The 26,707-nt window shown below is 39.7% G+C and overlaps 1 protein-coding gene across 2 annotated transcripts in view; it reads left to right on the top strand.

Moving 5' to 3' along the window:
* Nucleotides 1-26,707, top strand: part of htr4 (5-hydroxytryptamine receptor 4) — a 182,647-nt gene that overhangs the window by 147,181 nt on the left and 8,759 nt on the right. The gene's annotated exons all lie outside the window — the stretch shown is intronic.

Here is a 26,707-nt window from a genome sequence, read left to right as displayed (position 1 = left end):
ACTGGCTCTGCTTCCAAATACCTTATAGCAGATTATGATCCATTCATCGGAATATATGAAATATACACAAATATACACAGATCCACACATGAGCACAGCCAACAGCAACTAAACTTGAGTCCATGCCACCCCAACAGATCTAATTCTGAATCTTAAACAAAGTTTTGCAAACTGTGCATTTCCCAACCTCAACTTTAATTTGTCTTTTGTCTGCAATTATAGCAAATGGTTTTGGTTTGACTCCACTGTATATTTGTTTTAAATTTTCATGTTCCCTTGAAAAATGTTTCCATTGTTGTTGTCTAGTTAGAAACTCTACCACTGTTTGACTTTTGGGTCAACCAGTAAGAGAAACTTTTGGGGCTTGTTGAATATTAGTTGACTATAATTCAGAGGCCTGCATCGTGGCTGATCAGGTGAAAAGGTTGTTCATTTATTATAGTTTTGAATGGTTTCCATCGCAGCAGGTGTCATTTGGTGCAAAGTAAGCAAGCTGTGTTTAATCTGTTTCATAACAGTTGTTGTTCTCAGGTTTAAAGCCAGCAATGCGCTGTTGAGTGGCTAATTAAAAGTATTCTATATGCTGCTTTTGGGTCCTGTCAGGTCTAATTTAAAATTAGGTTGCCTTCAATACATATATATAGTATATATTTTATATATTTGTCTTATTGATATATAACATTTGTAAGTCATTACAAAACCAAGTCTGTTGGAAGTTGGCTAACTCAGATTATTGAAGCCCTTTATAAGCCTTAGGTGAATGTGAACTGTGGATTTTTACCTCCATAACTTGTATTGAAAGATTTTTTTTCACATTCATCAATATAGACAGGAGGACCAAAACACTTTCGATGTAAACTTTTCTCTCTCTCTTTATATTTTTTTCTTTTATACTTTGTAAATTTGGGGGTTATCTGGTGAATGCTGGTTCCTTGTAGTTTTTTAGTTTTAGTGGTTGATATCAAAGCCTATTTTCTCCCTCTGTGGCAGCTTCTCTTCTCATCTTGTTGGTCATTCAGTCTATAATTTGCCAGCCTGTCTCTTTCTCTGTCCACTAACTGGTCCCTGGGCTTGTTATGTCTATGTGTATGTATATAAGGCGTCTCCATGTCTCCATCAAAAGCAGACAGATTTGGGTAGAGCTCATTAAAATGTCCAAAATGTCACAGTTACCACCAATCCACTGTGTGTGTGCGTGCGTGCGTTCATGTGAAAAATCAAAACAAAGTGTGACTAGGAGGGCAGGTGATTTATAATGTGATATGAACACAGTGCTAAATGTGTGTGTGAATGTTGTTCAGTCAAGTTTTACTGTAATTTTTCCTTCGCTTTTTTGATGGGTGGGTCGTGTATAAACGCTTTGTAAAATGATCAAATAAAATGGAGAAACAGCAGATTGTCACTATTAATGGTTTCCCAAATCACGTTAATGAGCTATTGGGACTTAAATACAAAAACAGATTAATAAGAACACATTGTTCAGAATATTATCTACTTTGTCCTTCCCATGTAAACTGGTAATTCTAAATACGCTCACAAGCTCTGACAGTCCATATGTATGAACATTAAAATAACATTACATTACAGATAATCACACTGTTTGTGTGCATGTGGATAGGACTTTTGATTCTCCCAGTTCTTCTTTTTCCTAATTATATTGCAAACATCTTCAGGCAGCTGTCCCACACACAGTCATAAGTCTTGTCTTGCTTGCTGTCTGATGGGTCGTCTGGGTTTAAACTAACCTTGTTTTTCCCTTTCTCTCTCCCTCCCTCTCTCTACCTTCATGTTTTACTACCTTCTTCCTTGCTTCCTCTCGGCTCTTCCTTTTACTCTTCTACTTTATTTTTCCTATTGTCCATCATTTCCTTCCTTTCCTTCTCACCTTTTATGCCCTCTTCCTTCCATTTTCTCCACTTAACCTCTGTTCTTTTCTTCCTTCCATTGCATGCTTCTTGTCTTTATTATAATTTTTTACTTTCTATGCTGTACTTTCTATCTCTTTTGTTCCATCATTCCTCTTTCTTTTCATTCCGTTTCATTTTCATTGCTCTGTTCATACCTTTTCTCTTTTCATTCCTTCATTGTCTAAATTATCCATTTTATTTGTTTTTACCATTTCCCTTATTTTTCTTTTTTTATGTTCTTCCCTCTTTTTCACCTTAAATTATCCCTCTATTTCGTCCCCTATTGTCATTGTTTGTTGCTTTTTCATCGCTCCTTATTTTATTTATTTTACCTTACATTTTCTTTCTTTTCTTTTGCCTTCTATCTTCCTTCCTTTCTCCTCCCTCCTTGTTCCCCTCTTTTCCTTAATTATTTTTTCCACTCTTCTCATTTCCTCTTGTCTTATTCATCTCCTGTTTGCCTTCTTTCCTCTATTTTCATTCTGTTCATTATCTAATCTGTATATCCTTTTATGTCTGCCTCCATTGTTTCTTTGTTTTTTTTTTATTCTTGCTTTCTCTACCCTGCATTATTTCCTCTTCCTCTTCCTTCTCCCCTCCTCCTGTCTCTCCAGCGGCTGCTCCTCTGCCTCCAAGCTGCTGCTCTGGTTCTGCAACACCAGGCCAGTGCCTGTCTAGCTGCTGTGTGTGTAGGGCGTCTCAAAGCTCTATCAAGTGAGTCTGCTGCTTCACACACTCACATCCACACACGTGCACACAGGACACTGCACACAGTCACATGCACCAAGATAAGATGTTTCAGCTTATAGCAGAGGTACACATTAAGAGACGTTTAATCTAAAAATAAACTTAATAATAATGAAGGAAAATGTCAACCAGTGCAACAGTGTGGCTTGGGGTTATCGTTAGGCACTAGTTGTATCGGTTAAAGTTGGAATTTGAGTCCTCACAAGTATGGATGTAAGCATTTGTGTGAGTTTGTGTCTTTTGTCTGTGAGCCTGATAGGGGATCTTGAGAGATAGGTGTTTCTGTTAAAACCACTCCATCCTCTTTAGCTTATTTTCCATTACCTGTGTGTTTGTGTGTGAGTGTGTGTGTGTTCATTCCCAACTACAAGTGTTTCCTACTTCCTTTCCTCTTCTTTTTCCATTTTATCTTCCTTCATTTCTTTTCAGCCTTCAGTCGCTTCTTTTCTTTTTTCTTTCCCTCTCACAAAAACTTATGCTGTCTCTCCTGTTTACTGATTCTCTTTTTATCATTTTGTGTTTGTGTGTGTGCTTATGTGTGTGTAACCTGACTGCTAATCTGCTCTGGCAGTTGATATGATTCCTGTTTCTGCTTAGAGTTGATTGTTGTTGATTGGTGTCAGGTTTTAAAACGCACCAAACACTAACACATCTAAAAGAAAATTATGAAGTGTCTTATTTGTTTACTTTTACAATTTAGACTTTCAGTCTCTTTCAAAGGCTCTATCATTTTATAGATGCTGTTGAATGCTCTCAAATAAAGCATAAGCATGAAACTGCTGAGGCTTTGACAATAGAATTCTTTCTGCAGTGAAAACAGGGCAATTGATTGATTTGGTTTTCAAGTCTATTGGTATTCCCAAAATCAATATTGTCATAATCAATAGCTGTAATACCAGGGTCTCTTTCTTTTCTGTACTGTGTATTGAGTTACTGAGTTTTTTTAGCAGCACTGATGTCCTCAGACACACTGGAAGAAATTATTTTGGTGTTTGCAATGTGCAGTAAACACATGGAAAATCCAAACAAGCATTAGCATATAAATTGACACACAATGTTAAAAGAGAAAAGACATATTGGCCTGTATCTATGAATTCAAAGCTTTCTTGCAGATGCTATTGCAAACCTCCATAATAATGTCATTGAAACTTGAGAAAATGATTGCACAACTTTTCAGATTTTTAATCCACATCTCAGGTGGCTTTCTGGCAGGTGAGGTGTGGACCTCGCATTTAGTAGAGTAGCAAGTGCAATGGCCACCACAAGGACGGTTAGTGTACGTGTGATCTCTGAGAAAAAGGTGTGTGGACAGGATAAAAAAAGTAAGAGTAACTTCTTGTTTATAAAACTACATGGTGGATGAGTAGAAGCAGCAGGGAGGTTGCTGCCTGGCTGCATAGAGGATAAAGATGAAAGATAACAAGATGTATAATTCTCACATTGTGGAATGATACTGTTAGCCTGCTAGCCAAGTTAGCAGCAGCTCTCTACAATGTGGTCTCACTACACCATTAGTGGTTGGATTTTTTGGTTTGTTTTTGTATACTTCACAGTTTATTTACAGCATAACATCACTACAGGATGGTAATGTAATATGAGTTATATATATATTGTCAAATATAACTTCAATTCACCTGTTTGTCTGGCATTAAATATGCCAATGTCTATATTTTTTCCTTTTTGTTTTTCTACAGGTAATAAGTCACATGCTGTTCATGCTGTTTAATTTTCAATCACATTTTACCTTTTATTTTGTTGTGATTGTTTAGTAATAACCTTCAAATAACATTTAAATAAATAAATATCAGTTTCAGCAGTCAAATACATAGAGGACAAAGGCACGGAGGTACAAAGGGAAATCAGAAGTGTTTCAATTCCTGTAGAAGGGCATGAGAAGTGTTGAAGAAAAGAAGTACTGGTATCCCCATGTATTGCCTTGGGGGAAAAGCTACAGAGCAGAATGCAATGCTAAGCTCACATTTGTTTTCTAATCTTCTTTACTAAACAGCAGAGCTAGCTTTCCAGAACGTTTTAGAACAAGTCACTGAATCAATGAGAGAGCAAGAAACATAGATTCAATTTTAAATTGATTTACTTTAGGTATTGTGGTGTCTGTGTATAACATTTAGTGTAATGCCTTTAGGGATGTAAATTTAGAGAACTAACCATTGAAGCCACGTTGCTGTTGTATCATTCTGTAAGAAAGAGAGGTAACAGAGTAGAGCAAACAGACAGCAAGCAAAGGATTAAATGGTGAAGAGACAATCTACCATGGTTTTGTTGAACCTTGACCATCGGCGTCACCGGGTCATTTTTTCCGGGGCTTTAACAACATCAAAAATATTTTCCTTATAAATGTGCAATTATCTAAAGAACTGACACTACTCACAATAATATTGCTACATTTTGTTTGAAGTTCACATAACCTGATCCCCCAAACCCCCCACAAAACCTGCATTTAGAGAGAGAGAGAGAGAGAGAGAGAAAGTGCATCGCTCACAGCTTCAGGGCTTGTCAGCGACTACTGAATTGTCCCCAGCAAAACTGTTATCAAAACATTTCAATATAAATGTTGTCAGTCAGTGTCTAGTCAGTGCGTTTGTTACACAAACGGTTAACAGTCCGCCGCAAAGTGGCAAGAGAATAACATGACACACCTGACCGCGACACAGACACCTGTCGCTCTGTGTCTCTGTCTTCCTCGCTCAGAGACACCTTTGCTCTGTTTCTGCTGAAGTTAACATTTGTGTGGATTTGTGTTAAGATTTCTGCCGGATCACAACTGTTTTAAGTTTCCGTTTTCTACCTCTGATGAGGAGCTCATCTCATCGAGTATAGTCCCAGACAGGCTTTGCGTATGTCAGATGAATGAAGGGGATAGTCTATATCAGCAGAGCAATAACGCAGGGTAATGCACAGCAGAGGGGCTGGTAGATTATATTTAATATATTAAGACTTCATTTTCATTATATTGCGATTTTATTCTCGTAATATTATGACTTTTGTCTCTAAATAGCATTCTGAAAATGTCTGAGAACACAGTTATGTGGGAGAGATTCTGAATGTGCAGAAGTTTTTGAACATGAGCAGAAAACCTGCTGAAAACCGCAGAAGCGATATGATATTTAATAATTAAAATGTAGCTCAATGATGTATAGGTAAAGTAGGTATAAGGTTCAGTTTCAACAGAAAATGACACAATTGATAGAGTTGCTGTGTGGGGTGAAAACAGGTGAAAACATGAAAGATTTCTAGGCCCCCCAACGCCCCTGAACTTGACCACAATCTTTTCCTGGCATGAACCAAAGATGTAGCAGATCAGAAAACAGTCATATGAACCACATTTGTAATGGTCATTTGTAATGGTTTTGGAAGGCACTGACAACGCCGTCTTGCTGATGGGGGCATCAGACCAGAAAACACTCATATGGGTAATTTATGATGGCACTGATATTTAGTTTGGGAAAGGAGAAGAAAGGGACAGAAGGACACTTAAGTTTCTCTTCTCCTCTCTGGTCCACTTGTTGCTGCTGGCAGGCTGCTCAGGTCTAATTACATCGCTCCTCAACAGTGCCTCTCCCTGGGGGGTTATTACTGCCAGATCCCTGGGCACACACACACAAAGCTGCACTGTAAATAGAGAAACAACAATTCTGGATTGCTTCAACGAGAAAAACTTGCAAAGAGTGTTTCAACAGCCCACAGTTAAAAGCCTGTGGGCTAAAACTGCAAATGTATATTATTATTATTAAATGTACTGTATGCTGGGGCGGCGCAGTGGTGCAGTAGTTAACACTGTCGCCTCACAGCAAGAAGATTGTGGGTTCAAACCCTAGCCTTTCTGTGTGGAGTTTGCATGTTCTCTCCGGGTGTTCCAGCTTCCTCCCACCATCCAAAGACATGCAGGCTAGGTTAATTGGTGTCTCTAAAATTGTCCTTAGGTGTGAGTGGTTGTGTGGCTCTGCAATGGACTGGCAACCTGTCCAGGGTGTACCCCACCTTTCGCTCAAAGGCTCCAGCACCCCCGCGACCCTGTACGCAGGATAAGCGGTTGATGATGGATGGATGGATACTGTATGCTGTTGTGAAATAACAAAAGCTTTCATCACCTATGCATGACGTTTTTAATTTAGGCTTTATCTGTAAGTTTACAACAAGGGATGGGGTCGGTAGAAGTGGGTTTGCTGGCGTCTCTGCCTCAATCCGTCTTGGTAACGGCCAGAATGCAGACATCTGGTAAAGTATTATACTTGTATACTGTGTATGTGTGTAGGTTGTTGAGAAACAGACGGTGGATATTTAGGCTGGACCGTAAAATGTCTGGTATAGATATGTGTGTATGTGTGTGTTTGTGCAGATGTTAAGAGAATGCTCAGTTTTTTCACTTAAAATTTCACAGGGCATTTTTTTTATCCCGCAGACTTTTTGCTGACATGCAGAACGTGTCTAAATGTTTGCAAACCTGTCGTTGACTTTCCGCTGCTCTGCTGTTGTTTTTCTTTCCACTGTGATTTTCATTTTGTCCTGTCCTGACATGGATTCCAGACCTCTGGATAGAACAGAGTAATCTCCCGGCACCATCTTACCAATGCAAAACTGTAGTTACTGGCTGTCCTATGTATATGTGTGTTTCTGACAAACATGTGTAAGAGCGATTACAGCAATAAGCATGTGAATGTGTGTGTATTGACACTATATATGTGTATATTATGACCATCTTAACAAATAACCAGCTCAAATGTGTGATCTTCTCTGAGTGTTGCAGATGGCAGCGCCATTTTCAGAGCTATAAGTGTGAAAGTTGCCATAGCTCTTTAAATGGTACTGCTGTATGTACTCAACTAACCAGCCACCTGAAATCCAACACAGCGAGGAAGTCTTCATGAAGGATTCTGCTCATTTCTCTTTCTTCAGAAGACAGTAACTTTGACCAGCAGGGTCAGGAAGGACAGAGGAAACTTCCATCCATCCATTCATCCATCGTCAACCGCTTATCCCGCGTACAGGGTCGCGGGGCAGTGGAAACTTGACAACTTAAATATTTCTGGATGCAGGGATGCTGTAATTATCAAACATATCACAATTTTTGATGTTTTCGTCTCTGCTGTTGTGGATGAATAAATCATCATAAATCATGTTTGACTTTGGCGTAGCTTTGTTGCGTTGGCCGAATGGAAAGTTCTAAAAACTGTGCCTGAGCGGCAGAGATTCTGTGTCCTGACAGTTTATGAATATGGGTGAAATTATTGAGCTCTGGTCCCCTCAAACTGTGACTGACACAGCAGGCCATGTGTCAGTCAGGAGCTTCTTTTTTTTAGACACTGGGCTTCTTTTTGTGTGCTGAGCGCTTCACATATCTTTGTGCAAGAAATTTAAGATATTCAGAACCAAAAACAAAAACTGACATTGTCCCTGGCAGGGGTGACCAGGGCAGTCAGTGACACTCACATACTGTCAAAGGACCTGTCAAGGCTGGGATCACACGTAGTTCAGCCTTTTATGTTGTAGAAGTCAACTTTCTCTGAGTTCAGTGGAAGAATATGTTGGGTACTATATCAACTTCAAGTTGACAATGTAAAGCTTTGGAATAAGTTTACTGAATAGGATAAACCCCTTGAGATGAACCATCTCGTTTTCGTTCTCGTTTTCTAATTATTTGAGAGTAATCAAAGCATGTGCCAGATCTGAAGCACTGTGTGTCTGTATGCATGTATGTATGCATGTTCGTATGTGGTAGACGTTTTTTGCATAACCTTTTTTTGCATTCTTGTATCTGTGAGGAAAGGTATGTGTGTGTGAAGTGTGTCAGCTGTCTCCAGAATTCTGTCGTGCGTTTGGCTGCTGTTTGACATGCAGTGAACCTCCGAGGAGCTGTTCTGCAGAGGCTTTTTTACAGCTAAACAAAATGTTTTTTTTTTCTTTTCACTGGCCACGCATGGTGGCTTTTATGGCTGTGGATAGCTATTGGCAAGATACATACAGGGACTTTGTGTGTTGATAGCTATGGTTCAGGATCTGTATGGACAATCCATTAATGTAGCCATTTCACAAGGAAATGAAACAGTAAATGTGAAGGTAGTGAAGGATTCAGCTCATTTAGTCACATGAGAAGTACACACTAAGAGATACAGCTGGTCCCCAACTTTAGTACAAGTGAAAGACACACAGAGACAAGATGCCTTAGTAATTCTACATGTAGTAGTTTTTCCCTGTTTCTCTATAGATTATTACATCTAGTGCACTGTTAAGTTTACAACACTACTCACCGGCATGGCCTTTATAGATGGCCGGCCTCTGCACCTCAAACATAGAATATGATATATAACAATGTTATGTAAAAGCTACGGCATTATATCAGTCTCGTGTAAGACCTAACTAGATATTAAAAGGCTATTAAAAACAAAATCCTGCAATACTTTCTTAAATTTAAAAAGACACTTAAATCCACATTCTACACTTGAAGCTACTTTTCTTTGAAGGGAATATAGTGCGACGCTGTGTCCTAGATATACATTTTTATATGTACTACTACTTTATAACAGCAAATACTTTTTGATGGAAACATAATGGATTACTTAGGGAAAGCAGCACAGGTTGACCTCCATTAATGCGTTGTGACATTGTGTAACAGTAATTAATGGGGCAATCTCCCAAAAAGCTGTCTTCCTTTAAGACACAGCTACATGCATTCACTGCAACACCAGAAGAGTCCTGGCCTTTGACTCTTTCTAAGTCCTACAAGACTGCAAATACACCTTACTGTAGGGACAACAGTGTCATTGCTTTTTATCATCTACATGGAGCTTTCTCTAGGGGAACTATTGGCAGGAATAGTGAGCAACTAGAGAGCTGTCCTCAATCGGTAACCACATTAAACTGTTCAGGAAGGATTTTCACTTCCTAATTGAATTGACTCGCTGTGTGGGTTGCTGCCTAGCTAACTTCACCCTCTCCGCACAACTCTGTCTCTCTTTTCTGTTTGTTCCTCTGTCTGTCTCCTCTCTCAAAGACACTATAGATGCACCTGGCTCACATCTGCGTACACACACACACACGCAATACATATTCAACATAAACATCTGTTTTCCCAATACAATAATACATCGAAATGATGTGTAGGTATAAAGAAATGATCACATATAAATGAATTATTTTTTAAATGTGTTGTGTCCAATCAGAAAGATTAAGAAAGCATATTTTTTTCATAATATTTTCAGTAGTTCTAAACGTGGAGGATCAGGCCTATACATTGTGGATCTGGCCATTATGTTCTTAGTAAAAACTTTAACTAAAAAGTAAAGAGTTTTGTTGTTTTTGAGTATTTGCAGAAGTCTTTAATTCAGTCAACTGACCTTTCACTCCTGTAAGAAAGAAGAAAAGGGTAATTTGATTGAGCAGCACTGAAAATGAAGGGTTTCTACTAAGACCAATGGATGTACTGAGACATCCATCTAAAGTGATGTAGATTTGGAAATCGTAAAGCAGACATTTGATTGTTTGCAAGTTTGTGTGTGAGTTGTGTCATTTTATTGGTTTAAATTGCTATAAATTCCACTTTGTTTATGGCCTCTTTAAACAAATTTTATGATTAAATTCCTTCCAGAAATGTGTAAGCCTGATGATTCAGAGCTCTGACTGCACAAGTTTATAGAGTTTTGCAGATCCTGTAAGCTGCTCAAAGTGTGCACAGAGATTCTCCTAAACCTCTGCACAAACCTTCTACATGTGACAATGTTCTGTACTTTTGTCATCACACAATAATTGGCAGCTGTATGCGTCATTGTGAACACCTACATTACACTCTGACAACTTTAGTTGTTGCTTTGCAATACTTTTTCTCACATTATTAAAATGCTATTTTTGGGGCTCAGAAACACAAAGAAGTGTTTCTCCTGACAGCCCGTCCATCTACCACAGCAACAAGGCCAACAGTGGCGAGTTTTAAAGGTTACCTGCAGCGTGGTTAAATGTAGAATATTTTTTTCCTTTTCATCAAGGCGTCTTAGAGAATCTGTTTGTGTCCCTCTTTTTCTTCTCAAGCACACAGAGACAATCTTTCTCCTGGCTTTCTGTGACACACAAGCTGACACAGAAACCCTGCACACAAATCTGCATACTCCGTCTCTCTGAGGTTTCATTCATGATTACCTCTTGTCTGTTGATGGAGGTCTGTTTATTTTCTTCTGTCTGAGTGTCATATAAATATGAAGATATTTCCCCTTGTCTCACGGGACTCAACGCTGCAGAAGCGTAATTTTCCTTCCCTTCCAGGTAGAAAGCTCTGCTTGGCAGGACATTTTCCGTTCTCCCCCCTCATCTCTGCCTCAGCGTCTCACGCAGACAGTTGAAGTAGCTGGAATATGCAGAGAGAAAAAGACAGAGCTATGTACAGATGCAGATTGTAAGAGTATTTGTCTTACATCTGCCAGTAGCCGTGTTTCCATCAATGTTTTTTATGCGCATTTTGAAGTATCGCTGATGGAAACGGCAAAATTCGGTAAAAAAAAAAAATCTTATACACTCGCTTGAGGTGGAATAAATTCTGACGTAGCGAACTTGTAACTCTCGTCTGATCAGCTGTTTCCGCTGTCGGCGTCTTTCCAGACATTCCCAGTATGTACAGAGACGGCTGGTAGCAACACATTCCTAAGGACTTCTCTCCATTTTTCTAAGATCAGCGGCCATCAGTTCTATGCAACTGGTTTTGTTTCTGGTTTGAAACCCATACGTCTTGTTTATAATGTAACGTCAACTACTAAACTAATTATGCTTGCCGTAGCCTGGTTAATTTGCTCCCAACCAGCTGATGGAAAGGCATTTATTTCGCATTTACTTTTTATTTTTTGCAACATTTTAAAAGTCCGCTTAAAATTCGCATGACAATTAAATGGAAACATGGCTAGTGAAGGATTATGATTAAACAACTCCTCATACCTAAATGGAAAAATGGGTCAGTGGCTTCCAAATGTAAATAACTGGTTCAAAAAGAACGCTGAACCATCCACCCTGACCTTGTCCCTCGGAGATGTTGTGGAAGTGTAACAGCCTCTGGTAGGCCTACCTGAACAGGTACCAGCAGAGGTGAAGTGGTCGAGCACACGGTGTAGCGACAAGCGGGCGCGTTCCCGTGAAACTGTTGCGGTTGTGCTCGCCTCACGCACACGCCCACTGCCGAAGTTGAATTGTATTGAACTTTTTTTTTAAGCGGGGCGCAGCACAAATCGCTGGAAGAGAGACTGATCCTCCCTGTTTGTGAGTTTCCAGAATCTATTACTGTTCACTAAAGAGGACATCTACAGGAGGGAATTCGCACGGCACAGCATCCCCGCAGACTAGATGTAGGCCTATCGGGTAAAGCTATGCAGCCTATAATTTTAAGTTAAATAAGCTACAGCTGTTGCCATGGTGACTCTCAATGGAGGGCCTGCCGTTTACTTGCGGAGTGCTGTCTTTTGTAACTACTTCTCCCCCACGATGCCTCCAAGTACCTGCTTGTTTAGGTGCAGTGATTTGCAGGCTGATCAACCTCCCACCACTCCTGTGACCCATGGTTTGACTGTAAGTGTATTCAGAGCCAGTGAGCAAGGGACTTTCAAAATATATATATATTTTTAAACTGCATTAACGTGAGATAAAATAAATGTCGGCATTAATTAATTAATGCGTTAACGTGATAATAACACGTGCCCTCATATTCTACATCTGGGATTCCACAGCCTGCTGATAAACAGCATTAAGCCCAGATTTTGTTTTTTCAAAAAGGCTGCAGGTTTTTGTGTGTATTCAGAGATATTGTTTGACAATATAGTCCCAACTCAAGGGAAGACTAACTTTCATCCCTGTCACAAGGTCTTCCTCAGCAGATGGAGTTTACTCAGTAGTCAAGGAAATGAGCCCAGTGTTTATCAGGTGATCATCTCAACTGCCAACTGAGCAAATTTCAACTGTTGATTACGACTGTTTGACTAAATCAAAAGCCCCAGACAGTGCTGGTAAATCCACCATTATCCACATTACATTATAGATTATATTCATAGTTTACTGTTTTGTGAGATAATTATTCATCTGTGGCACCATTAATATAAATAGCAAATTTACTAATTGTAGCTGTGAGCATATCTATCTTGCTTGAGGGTTGGAAACAGATGGACTGACTGGCAATACTGTCCTCAGGCCTCGTTACCAACAAGGGAAATAAATCAGGGATCAGATCAAACACTCCCATTATCCTGCTGATAGTTTCATTCGAACAACACAGACTGTACAGTGGTGACAACACAAGTCCATGTAGGTTAGACAGATGCTCATGTTTTCAGTCATTGTAGGCTTATTCTTTGTGTGTACAGAAGAGAGTACATGGACTTCAGTATGCATAAACAAACAGTAGGAAAACATACTGTTTGGCTTAAACATGGCATCAGCTCAGCTCTGATCTTCCCACACAGAACATGGCCTCAGGATTTCTTGATGATAAAACCGTGGCACAGTTCATCAGTATGTCCATATGTCAGATTTGACTTTACTCAGTTTTCACTTTGTAAACTGAGTGAAGTCAAATTGATAACTGGATTAAGCTTTAACGGCTGACAGGACCAAACTCTGACAAGGCATAAATGTTCAATGAGTCTTCTGCTGGTGAGGTGAGGATGTAAACACCAGCTGCCTCTGTCAGCGTGTGTGTGTGTGTGTGTGTGTGTGTGTGTGTGGTGGTAGTCTGCTGCTTGTGTCTTCCTGATGTGTTGTGTAAAAATGTGTGCCTTTGTGTGCGTTTGTGCACATGTCCACTCATTAGTGCTCCTCTCCTGGCAACACATGCCATCAGGGGACAGCACTGCCAATAAGCATCTTTCATTATTAAAATAGTCTCTTCATGTGTCTGTCCTGAAGTCTGACAGAGAAACTGATGGCTTATTTGGTCCTCAGTCACGCAGAAAAAACAACAACACACGGTTGCGCCGCTTTAATCTTGAGAAGCTGCAGAGCTGCAGTCTCCATTCATTTGTCACTGCAATGGTGATATATGATTTGAACGTCCCGCGAGGTGCACGTACACCTCGGCACAACACCGGCATAGCTGGTGCTATGTTTCACTCCTCTTCTACCACAAACACACACACTACGCCCACACATGCACACTGACGCCCCCTACCTAACGGATAGGGTTACGATTTTGGATATATTCACTCAATTTAAGTTATTAAAAGCTTGACTGTGAGATCACAATCAGTCTCCTTCTATCAAAGCATTGAATCTTAAAAATTAAGTTGTTTCAGTTAAAGCCTAATCATATGATATTAATTGTGGATTTTATGTGCTTCTGACCTCTAGTTCCATTTCTCTTCTCATGGTATGATGTGTGCTAAAGATGCGTGATTTAGGTTATTAAACACACAGCGGTTTCACATTTTAGTGAGTTACAAATGCTTGATATGTTTCTCTCAGACTGCTGAAGATAATGGTTGGAAATAAAAAGGCTATATCAGGACTTGCATTGCCAAAGTCTTCCAGTCAGTTTGTTACAGCAGCTCTTTGTTGCCTTATGGAATTTTTTTTTTGATCTGATGTTATACAGTATGTAAGTGTAATTTGGTGTATATGCACTTAAATTAACTAAAAATGTACTAGTTACTTTTGAGATTTTTTATGCTAAATGCTTAGCTGACTTCCTTCACAGCAACTAAAAAAGGCTCAGTACAAACTACTGAAAATGTTCTGGAGTGCAAAAACTTACTTGAGGATTGTGAAGGTGATTAGATGGATACTTGAGTTAAGTGAAAATACCACAGTACTTCCCTACAGATAAAAGGGCTTATTTAAATTAACAAGCAGCTATGCATGCAATGGATAAAAAGTACAATATTTCCCTCTGAAAGTGTAAGAAATATGGTAGAAGTATAAATTTGATCTGTATTATTGCAAATTAACTGCAAATGAAAAAAAATGCAATAGGAAAAAAAAAATCTTGTACAGTTGAAGTGATTGCAGAACTTATATGCACACAGTGTAGCTCCTGGCCCTGCTTGAACCTTGACCTGGTTAGCTCTTCATGCTAGCCGGAGTTGTGCTGATGCCGCCGGCCTGCTGCCTGCAGTCTATACAATCGTCTTATGTGCGGTGTAGCTAATGGAATGCCAGTGTGAATGTTCTCCCACTACATAAAGACAGGGAAACCTCTTTGGTCAGTCTAGGAGGATCTAATTTGCCCAGACAACCAAACCGACTGGTTGGCCAAGAAATAATGAGCATTAGATGCAGCGATGTGGAAATAAATATGTTTCATTCCAAAACGATACATTTCCATTTTGGGAGAAAATGGTATCGTGTGTCCAGCATACTGGATAATGTGGTGGTTTGGACACAAATGCCCTAAAAGTCATAACTTTTGGTATTTTGCTAACAATATTCACAGTCACCTTTTATGGAATGGCATTAAGAAATTTCATTATGTAATGTAATGGTATTATAGTGGGTTTTTATTATCTTTTCAGCTTTAGTTTGTTTTTAGAGTGACTGGATATTTAAGATTTTTTTGTTTTGGGACAGGCTGAGTATTTAGGGCTGAACAAAAATCTAATATGATAAAATTAGATTTTGTAAAGCAAACGCTGCGATTACACTATGGTTACATGACGGGCGAGAGAACATTTGTCTGCAGTGGAAACATCAAATTCGCTGTACTGCTGTACTTGTTGTACAATGGCCTCAGGCTTAACAGAACACTGAGAAAACTTTATTGTCAAACAGGCAATGAAATAAAAATTGTTGGAGGTGGCGGGTGAAATCGTAGGCCACTTTGGCAGACAAAGAAAATGTACAACAGAAAGACACGTGTACTTAGCGTATTGTGGCGATCGGTTCACGCGCCTGTGTCACACACACACACAGATATCAGTCAGCTCAGGGAATATCTGTGATGGCGTTTCAAGTTTGGAAGAGGCCCAGTCCGTCCTGAGTTACAGCCAGAGTGCTGGCTACAAGCAGCATCGGCCGGCTACGAGGGAGGGGGGGGACTCCACTGTTGTTGGAGAGATAATAAACTTATCTATTTGACGGAAGAGGCGTCACTTTGTTTTATTTTCATTGGCCAGCTCTTGTATTGAACCGCAAACTGAGGTTTTTTTGGTTTGCTTACTTGAATACAGAAAAGGAGCTATTTGTTGAGAGATGGACTCTTGTGGAGATTTAAACTGCGATAAGGACTCATTAATTGTTGGTTGTATTCTGGGTTTAGTATTGTGTGAATACTGTATAATACACTGTGGTGAACTTTCTTGTCATCTGTGGGTAGGCCTAACTGATGACATTATATGATATTATTTAATGCCATGACTTGACTCTCTGAAATTATTATAATTTCATATTTCCTCTCCACCATTGCTCATAAAGCAACCCATTTTACCCTCACCCTACCGTAACAATGCTGGATTGATCGTGCATCTTCAATTGAAATACCTGGTTGTTAAGTAAGGTGGAGTGATTGTCTTGTACTGAAAGACAAAGGTCCTGTTGGGTATGCCAACATGCTTATGTTTTTGTATAAATATATTGAACATTGAATTACATTAAGATGAAATGTACCTAAATGAGCTCATTGTTATTCCGTCATTTAGCGCATACATTTCAAAAGTGGCCGATGAAATTTCCGATTGACAGACAGACATGTCAAAGAGGAAGAGTACATCACTTATTAAAAAATAATTGCATAGTGAATCTCAATCGCAATATTGGTAAAAATAAATTGCAATTAGATTATTTTCCCAAATAGTCAGCCATAGCCCACAGAGATACTAGAATAAATAGCTGTGGATGCGGGTAGGGAGCGACACCCCTTTTTGTTCCACTTGTATTATTTAGGTCAAGGTGAAAACATACTGTTATTTTGGATATTTTGGGTGCCAGAAAGAATTGTGTAAATACTCACAATGATAAGATACATACAATAGTTTTCTCCATGTTGAACACATTACCATCATGAAATATTTTTAATAAAGACTATGTGCTACACTTTTCCTCTTATATGTACAGCTCTAGTGTACTGTTGATTAATACCTAAGAAGGATGATGGACTCCGTAGCTTCACAGAACTTGACAGAAGCCTGAATTCAAACACACACAAACATATTACAGTTCTTAATATACACAACTTATATGCAGGTCTGGCACAAACAATGTGCAATTTCAGTCACACACATGTACACATGTACACGTACACTTGCAGTGGTGATTTCTCCTCATTCCAGTCATGTAAGCAATTAGTTGAGGAATGGACCGTTGCAGGCGTCAGTCATCCAGAAATAATCAAACCTCTGATCTACTGAGAGCCAGCAGCAAACGCATTCCTAAAACACACACACACACACACACACACACACACACACACACACACACAAACCATGGTACCTTTTACCTCAAATCTTTGTATTTTGAATTTTTTTTGTGTATCTTCTTGAGGAAGATCCTGATTACTTAATGACTCAAATCCCATACTTGTGTTCTGATCATGGTGTGTGTGCCTACATGCTATATAGTTTGCACACACATACTGGAGACACGTGCATGCATGTGCTGTATTTATTCACCCACAGGCCTGCCTGCATACTTCGCCCTCATGCCTCAGTGCTTGTGTCCAGGCTAAAGCCTTGTTTTAATGTTCTGAAACAAACAGAGCAGGAGGTTCAGTGTTTTCAGACTTAGTGCTGCTCAGCTCAAGGCTGCAGGTCAGCTTGTCCAAGAGTACAAATACTCAACAAAAATGTTCTAGGTTTTGAGGAAAAGGTTTAGGCTTTTACCTGACCCACTGCAATCCAAGAGGGGAAAGGTGCAAAACAGAATCATATGACTTCTATGGACCCAGCGGACATATGTTTTTTTAATGGAAGAGCTCAAAGAGGTAAGCTCCACTATTGAGAGATTTCACAAGGCCATTGAAGATTCAATGGATTTAAGGCATAGACTGTTTGTGTATTCCTACACGGAGAAAATGATTTTGTCAAGGCCCAGACTTTTGAACATTCTGGCCATGGATAAGAATTTAGCAGCTCTGTTTGAAGGCACCTTACAACTCTGAGGCTTGCATTCAGGCTTCAACCTCACTAGCTCTCATCCTGGCCTGCTAGCAACCAGCCAGCTAGCCACCAGCCTTCACTTGGGCCTGCTAGTAATCAGCCTGCATCCATGCCTGTTAGCATCAAGCCAGCTAGCATTTGCCTGCTTTACTCCGAGCCTGCTAGCAACCAGCCCTCTTGCCACCAGCCTCCACTGGGACCTGCTAGCAACCAGCCAGCTAGCTAGTTTGTTATGGCTCCCAACGTCATTGGCAGCCTCAACCTCTCTTTACTGCAGAGCCTCCGCTGCCGTGCTCCTTGTCCTCATCACTGCCCAGCTCCTCATCTTCATTGCTGCTCAGCTCCCTCTCCTCCCTCAGAGACTATGATATTCAGTACCACATAGGTATCAGCAGTCCGGTCTGGTTCTCTATTGGCAGTCCGGCCGACTCCTGCTCTTTGTGTCCAGTCAGCTGCCTAGTCAACTCTTTCGACTCTGTTGAGCATCTGCCATATCCTGGCACTGCTGAGCATCTGTAACATCCTGGCACTGCTGAGGTACAGCAGCTTCCTGTTACAAATGAGCTCCAGCAAAACCCTCACTATATTGTGCTGCAGTGACATCCTGCCCACTTAGTCACAGAGCTGCAACTACCTCTGGTTTCCCCTGAGCTGCTGCAACAATCTTCTGTCTCTGCTGAGCTGCAGCAAAACTCTGTTGTTGTGTTACTGCAGTTTTCTGCAGCATTCACCCACGGTTCCTCCTTAGCTGAAGTACCTGTCGCCGGCGGCCCTGTCACTGCTCCATTCCAGATGCCCCGTGGCCGGACTCTGGTCTCGCACTCCATCTATTAGACTCTGGGCCTGAAGAAAAAAAAAAAAAAATAAAGACTCTGGGCCTGGTCTTGGGTTACATCGCCGACCTCCTGCCCAACCTCCAGAGGGGCAACGTCGTCGCCGGAAGCCTCCACAAGGTTTACATTTTCGCCACCAACCCCCAGATGGGCTCTGTCTTTGCTGTCATTTTCCTGGTCACCCTTCAGTCCTCTCCAGCCCCTTAGTCTGGCCTTCTGGTCGTTCTCAGGCGACTTCAGGTCTCCAGCTCCAATTCAATCCTGTCTTTTGTTTTTGAGGAACGTCAGGTATTCGTTGCACTTGATTATGTTTTTGTCCTGTCAGTTATTCATTCGTTCTGTGCTTCCTGTTTTATTTTGAAGTTATCTGCCTCTGGTGTCCGTGTCTAAACTTTGCTCCCTGTCTGTGTTGATTGTCTGAGTGTTTCCACTTATGTCCAATCACCGTGCCTTTTCTGTTCTGTATAGGTCTGCATTTTCACATTTTTCACTGCCTGTGTTTTGCATGTCTTTTGCATTACAGTTTTTGGATTGCCTGCCTTTTTGGATTTTTTTGCTTTTGTTGAACTGCTTACCTGGTATGACCTTGCCTGCCTCACCTCTGTGTAAGCTTGATCATCTTTTGTTTTGCTATTTAAATTAACATTACTAACTGTACCTGCTCGGCCTTGGTGTCTGGATTTGAGTCCAAATCCCTTGTCGCCTGGGTGTCTGCGCTTGGCAATAACATGACAAAAGGTGTAATTTGGCAAAATATCTAATGAAAATTATTACAGAGAATATCTGCCATTGTTATTTTCTCTTTTATTTTAGTAGGTCTTATATAATTATTGTGGTATGCAAAGCTAATACACTAACAGTTTAAAAAGACATGTAGAAGACTACTTCATGCCACTAGAATATGTTGGAGGAACCCAGTGTTGACACATTTCAACCTTGCATTCCTTGATATGAAAATGATTAAAGGAATACTCGAATACTGAAAATGTTTTGTTCCACACATTATTATTATACTAGAGATAGGCCAGGTCCATCATCCTTGCGACACTCAAGGACTCGAGTCTGATTGACGCTCATGGTCCTAAAAACTCTCATCAAGGAAGTAGAAAAGGAAAGACAAAACATAAAATAACAGGCTGAATCAAAGCATCCATCTTGATAACTCTGCGGGCTGAAGCAGTGCCCTGGTATGAACCCAGAGATTTCCTCAGCAGGGTTATGATGGACGCCCTTCCTCCCCCATCTCTGTCTCTGAATCCAAGCTTGAAATTGAAGATGGTATCACTGAGACAGAAAGGGTAAGGCTGTTTTCGTTTGCAGTGAGTGACGCTTTGCAAAGCAAGCTCTAATCCCACATGGCTCGGCGGGGGGAGCTGGCTGTCATTAGATCCTAACGAGGGAAGTTGATAGGGAAGAAGGGGAACACTGGTGTTTTGTATGCTGATTAGCAGAGCAGCTGGAGTTGTGATATGCAAGTTAGGCTCAGAGGAGTTGTCCTCTCAGCAGCATATTAGACTTGAACTGCTTCAAATTTTCATGTTTTTTGGTGCACTGCAGGATAGCATCATATTTCATTTGTTGATGAGGTACTTTTAAAGGACGTATTCAGCAAGTTGGCCAAACAGAAAAACAGATTTTTCAGATTAGCTCTTTTTTTCTTTGTAATCTTTGTTGGTATTAGTTTGTTGCACTGCAATGAGGAGCAGAACTAGAAAATATTCTACATAAAATTTTCCTTTGCTGATTTTGTTGAACAAATTGTACTTGACCATGACCCAACTGTAACAGTGTAGACTAGGCTGCCATATGTACATCACAAACATATAACTGATGAAAAGAAAAAGTCTTGCACTGAAAACTGGTAGCAAGTTAGCTTGCTCGCTAGTTTATTGTCCTGCTTGCTCACTTGCTAGTTCCCTTGCTAGTGAGTTAGCTAGCTCACTAGAGCTCTTGCTTTCCAGGTGTCTCTCTAGCTAACTTGGTGCATCTCTGCACTACACTGTGGGACTCCATGCAAAGACCTCCAACTACCTTATTAAAGTCACACATTCCAGCTTTAAATTAGGTAGAAGTGAGCTTTTGATTCTGCTTTTTTACCCACTATTTTCAGCTGCTGTGGGATTTTAAAACCACTAGCTTTTGCTCACAAAACGGCTTCAATAACCTGTTTGCAAACATTACAAAATCTATGATTGTCAACTTCACACTTCACACCACTTACTCATTAACCCCACACCTCGATTCCTCTGACCATATATGAAATATTCATGGTGCCCTCACTGTGGAAACAACACTGTGCAGCCACAATCCTTCGGAATTTCACTTCTGTTTCTGTTTGCCTGGTTCAGATTGGGTTTTCTTTGGCCCCAGCTAAAAATCTCTCTGCTCTCCTTAATGCTTTCTGACGTGTCTTCAGACCAGCCTCATTGAGCAGGAGAGAAAGAAAACTAGCCTGCAAGATTTAATCCCATGAAAGGCCAACTTTCTGATTCCTTCCGTAGACCTGGTGTCAGCAATTTTACTTTTGCAATAAATCTTTGGGATCTGGAGTCCCAGTCAACATTTTGTCCTTATTCAGTCATATTTTTGATCTTCTGACTGAGTTTTAAGGTCAAAAGATTGCAAACGAATCTTAAATCTTCTTGAACTGCCTTTGTGTTAAATATTTTTTGTCTCCTTCTCCTCTTCCATTTTTGCATTCTCTCCCTTTCTATTCCCAACCTCCACCTAACAGAAAACATTACTCACTGTCACCGTAATTGAGGTGATGACACTTACCTACCGTATTTCGTTTTACAGTGAAGACCCATGATGCTTTTGCTTACCTGCACATTTTTAGAGCTTCGTGTTGCAAACAAATGTTCCTTCAAGGTCAGAGGAGTTTTAAGGGTTGTATAACATTCAGGGTTTTATGTATATTTTAAACTTATTTCTTTATTAAAAAGTCATGCTGCTCTTGCAAACATGCACATTTTTTATTTTTGAGCTAAAAACAAACTTTCCTTGTGGGTATAAAATTTGAATAATCTGATCATAAAATGCTCAATACTGTGTAATCTCTTTTCTATTCAAATTCCAGTCTGTTGGATTCATCTCAGATTTATCATCTTTCTTCCTCTCCTCCAACCCCCCACCCATTCCTATCCTATGCTCCTTCCTGTCCTTTCATCAGCATCACAGTGGGTTGCAAGCTCTTGTTTCTCAGTCGGGTCCTGTTGCCTCGAGTGACGTGCCTGAGACAGTCCACTTGTTGTCTTGGTAGGTTGTGATCTGGACAGAAACAGACCCTTGTCAAAGCACAGGGAAAAGAAAGAAAGAGGAGGAAAAGGCTCCCTGATTGTGATGATCAAATATTGTACTTCAGACAAAAGGACTCTGAGTGGGATCATCAGAAGAAGTGGAGAGGGAGAGGGAGAGAGCGAGAGGCTCCGTATGTGATTAGTGGGAGTCGAGAGAGGGCGAGAAATCTAGAGTGGTCATCAACAGAGAGTCAGTTTGGGGGTGGGGTGTTAGCAGCCCACAGGCTATAAAAGTGAAAGATTGGATCACTTATAAATCAACTGTACTTATATAGCACCTTAATAGTCTTCCGACCATTCAGCTGCTGAAAATATACATCTCTTGTTATAGTAGAATCATGGAATTTCCATCATCTCATAGTGTATATCTTCATATCGCCCAACCCAGATACTTAAGTCATTTCTAAAGACTACTGTTTAGCAAGTCACTGAACAAGCTGCTGTTTCAGTAGGGAATATGAAAGGTATTGATTGTGATGAAAACAGGGAATAGTTAGAAAAGATCATGGTGCTCAAAAAAGGGTGAATAAAGGCAAAACATTTCATCATGACTTTAGAAATCATTCATGCTGTGGGCAGGGAAAAAATAACTGCCAAAATAGAATTAGGCTGTGTATTTTTTTATGTCTCTGTGTTTGGCTGGGAAATCATGAAAGCCAGCCAGGTGGATATATATGACCATTATCTTCACCCTTAATGAATTACATTCATGCGTTGGAGAGAATGACCCTTTTTATAATATTCAAACATTTTAATCAAAGTACTGTGCTGTAGGGGCGGCTGTGGCTCCGGAGTTAGAGCGGGTTGGCCGTTAATCAGAAGGTTGGCGGTTCAATCCTGCCTCCCCCAGGCTGCATGTTGAAGTGTCCTTGGGCAAGATACTGAACCCTGAATTGGTTGTTCCGCCGGTGTATGAATGTGTGTGAGCACTTAGTTAGTGAGCACTTGAGCACTTTGAGTGGTCGAAAAGACCAGAAAGGCGCTATACAAGTACGGAGCATTTACTAATAAAAAGTGCAGAAATATGAACATCAAAGAGGAATAGTTGTTTGTGTGCAAAAATAGATTTGGAAAATAAGAAAAAACTGTGGGCCAAAAGAACACGTTTACTGATTCTGCATTTTTCTTTGGGTTTAGAATATTGCCCTCAAACCTTTTTCAACGTCTTTTGATGAAGTAAAAAATGCATGATGGTCAGAGTACAAATAAGGCCAATATACTTGAAAATGTTTTTTTATTTCACTAATTAATTAATTTCTGTTCACCCTTTTAAAGAGCTGACTTTGCTTACTGTGCTGTGTCTAGACACACTAGAAGATTTCCTCTTGGAATTTGTCCACAGTAATAACCTGTAAATGAACTACATTAACCTTTGTAAAACTATCTTAATCTCGTTTGTACTCAATGGAAATCTCCTTCATACACTCAACAAACAAAGCTAGAACAAGTTCTACACTATATAACAATGTTTATTTGCAAAGGTTAATTCCCAGGTTAATGGAGTGGAGGTAGAGCACTGGAAGGTCAGATTTCATCCTCAGTGCTGATGAAGCTTTAGCGTGAATTGCATTAACTTAAATATGAGACAGTTTATTATATCACTCACTGGTGTCATGGAGGTGGATGTATAAAACATCTGCAATCATTTTGCGGCTTTTAATCTTAAACAATAAGTGAGATTTTAATCAGTTCCTCATTAATTCCAACGAAACAACCTTCCTTGTGTTTTTCAGCTTCTTCATAATGTAATTTTTACAGTTATCAAAGTTCTAAAGTGATTTGTGATGAAGTGTGAGATACAATCGTAGTACTCTATATTGCAGGTTTTGAAATACATTTTTCAATGTTATTTGGACTTAGACCATATTCATCTTTATTGGATACTTTTCTCTTTCCTTTCCCACTCATCAGGAACAACAGATGTCTGGGTTTGCTATACAGCACACTCAAAATCTTTTCATTCATTTTATCAAGATGAATGTTCGCCACATTGCTGCCCAAAATATGTAGAGATGTTTAGTCTGGTTGTAATCCGGCTCTGTCTCTCTCTCCCCTGGCCTCATTAAACAAGTCTCCATCCTGTCTCCCGCTCTGCCAGTTGGCCTGGTGGCTCACTTGCGTACAAACACAACCACAAATAAACACAGAATGGATGCGGCCACATGTCAGGCTCCAAATTTTTATTTGATTCAAATGTAAAAATTTTAAAATGCTCTAAATGAACACACACACACACAGTTTGCAGTTTTCTCTACATGATGATACATATTTCTCTATGTTAACATTGTCGTGCATACATCAGTGATTATTCCGGCTTTCACTGTGTTCTTTATTTCTTTTATGTTAAGAGTTTTAGGCATTTCAATGAGACTTTAGATGAGAGGTTTTCTCTAGTAACATGTTGACATTTCATATCCCCACCCCCCACATTTATAAATTATGGATGGAAAGTAGAGCTATATACTACTATCTTGTTTACTTTATATTGAAGATCATTTATATTAATGTGTATTTTTAAAGATAGAGCCTGGTGATACGTTGGCCCAGTCTTTAATAAAACAAATTTTATTTAGTATTCTAACATACTTATCCAAGTTAAAAATATTTTAAGTTGGTGATGTAGAGCTATATGTGACTTTTTCCATATGTACAATATTTTCTTTTTCATGGCTATTTTTTTTATTACCTTAAATATTTACGTAGCTCATTTACATTTACATTTACTCATTTGGCAGATGCTTTTAACCAAAGCGACTTTGAGGAATAACATACAAGCATCAACAGAGCATCAAATACAGATCTACAACTGACAATACATACTAGTAAGAGCTAATAGCACATATGGCATCAACGGGGTAAATACCTAAGGAAAGAAGTAAGCGTTAACGGAAAGGTGCAATCAATACAAGAGAATTGTAAGGAGATAGAAGAAAAAGAGCACAGGAAGTGCATGTTAGAGTTTAGGGGTTGCAGTGTTATAAGAGAAAGTGTTCTCAGAAGAGATGAGTTTTCAAGAGCTTGAAGTCAGAGAGGGACGCCCCTGCTCTGATGGCGTGTGGCAGCTCGTTCCACCATCGTGGTGTCACAGATGAGAACAGCCAGGACTGAGATTACTTTGTGTGTAGGGATGGCAGAGCCAGGCGTAGGCTTGTATTATGTTAGGTAGATGGGTGCAGACCCAGTAGTCCCTCTGTATGCAGCATTAGTGACATGAATTGTATTCGGGAGGCCATGGGTATAGGCCATACCAATATACCAACTTGAGGGTTGTTTTATTGTTTTAATATTTATATTTCATTTCAAAATAATGATTTAAATAGCAAAATACTGATAACAATAAGGGGGAAATTTATAATTTGTTGGTTCAAACCACTTCCACCTCTGCTGAAACTGGCAATAAACGTATAAACCGACAGACACAAATGGCAGCGCATGCTAGATGAAAAAGAACCATAAAGACAAAAACTTTTTTTTTCCAGAAAACAAATGCTGCAACTTATAATATTTACTATTTGACATGATGTTGCTGTCACAAACAAGATTCTGTCAAAGACAAATATTGTCACTCTACAGTGAAAACCATGTCAGCTGTCCAAAACAAGAGCCTTTAAGACTTCAGTTTATCTGAAAATCCTAAAAATCACACAGCGCTTTTTATCTTAGTCTAAACACCATTTGGTGTGCTGTCACATCACTTCACAGATGGCAGCATCATTTATAGCATCATTTGGACTAATTTCAGTCTTTTAAAGCATAAAAGTACAGATTTTAGATGATGAAGATTTATGCAGCAAAGCACCAAAAGTGAATATGTGAGCTACAAAGACCATAACTCAAAAATTATGAAATTAATGTTTAGTAAGCTTATGCTCAATAGAGACATGTCTGTTACTGTGCTTTACTAAATGAAATATTTTTTAAAAAACTCCCCCAACTCTCCTTACAAACATGTCTCTCCAGCATCTTTGTTTCCTCTAAAGAGCATAAGCAGAAAACCCGTCACACTCAAACAACCACAGTGAGACCAGCTGAGGGTTTAACACCGCAATGTGGCAGCAATTTTTGGTTTCACTCTGGCGAGAACCTGTTGTCTGTTTCCTTTTGAAAAGCTCTAAATTTTCGAGGTTGTCGGGAAGGTAAATTTCACGGCCAGTTTGGCAGCAGGAAGACTCTTTGGTCAGGGTGTTTGTGTAAACAGTTCATAATGGTTTTAGCCTGCGGTGAGGCCTCTGTGATGCACACACACACATACATTTGTACATATACAGAGATCTGTCTACACAAAATGTACATAATCATTGACTGTACATATCCCCATGCACACGCACACACACTCATGAATACTTGCATGTGTACCACAGAGATATCCATTCTTCTTATTCAAATGCAGTGAAGCCAATAGACTATATACAAATGAGACCCATTATTGCTGCCAAATGGGTTTCTCTTATAGTTGATTTATAGTTGCTTCTTGCTCCTGAAATGAGCTGTGATCGCTGTTGTGCACTAATGTCACATTAAAATTTGTTTGTGCTAGACTGTTTGCGTGAACCAATTACAGCTACACGTTAGACATGTAGCATTAGATTCTATGACACATTCATCTTTTTTGCTGCTAAATGCTTCTTCTCTGATTAGAATTGCTTGTTTGAACCAATTACTGTAACATCGCTGAACTACTTTTCCTCTCACACATCCTCCTACTCAAATTTCTTTTATATGTCATCATAAAGTAATATAATCGCAATGTTACCATATTATCTGGATGCTGTGATCCCTGACTTCCTTTTTGCTTATGTCTATTTGCTCATTTTGGTTATTAAACTTATTATACTAAAATACGTCACTCCAAACCA

Source organism: Micropterus salmoides, unplaced genomic scaffold (genome assembly GCF_014851395.1).
Source record: "Micropterus salmoides isolate LMB-PRFRI ecotype aquatic unplaced genomic scaffold, ASM1485139v1 Ms_hic_scaffold_5, whole genome shotgun sequence".
NCBI lineage: Eukaryota > Metazoa > Chordata > Actinopteri > Centrarchiformes > Centrarchidae > Micropterus > Micropterus salmoides.
The sequence above is the reverse complement of the archived record's forward strand: the minus strand, read 5'-3'. Positions and strand labels throughout refer to the sequence as shown.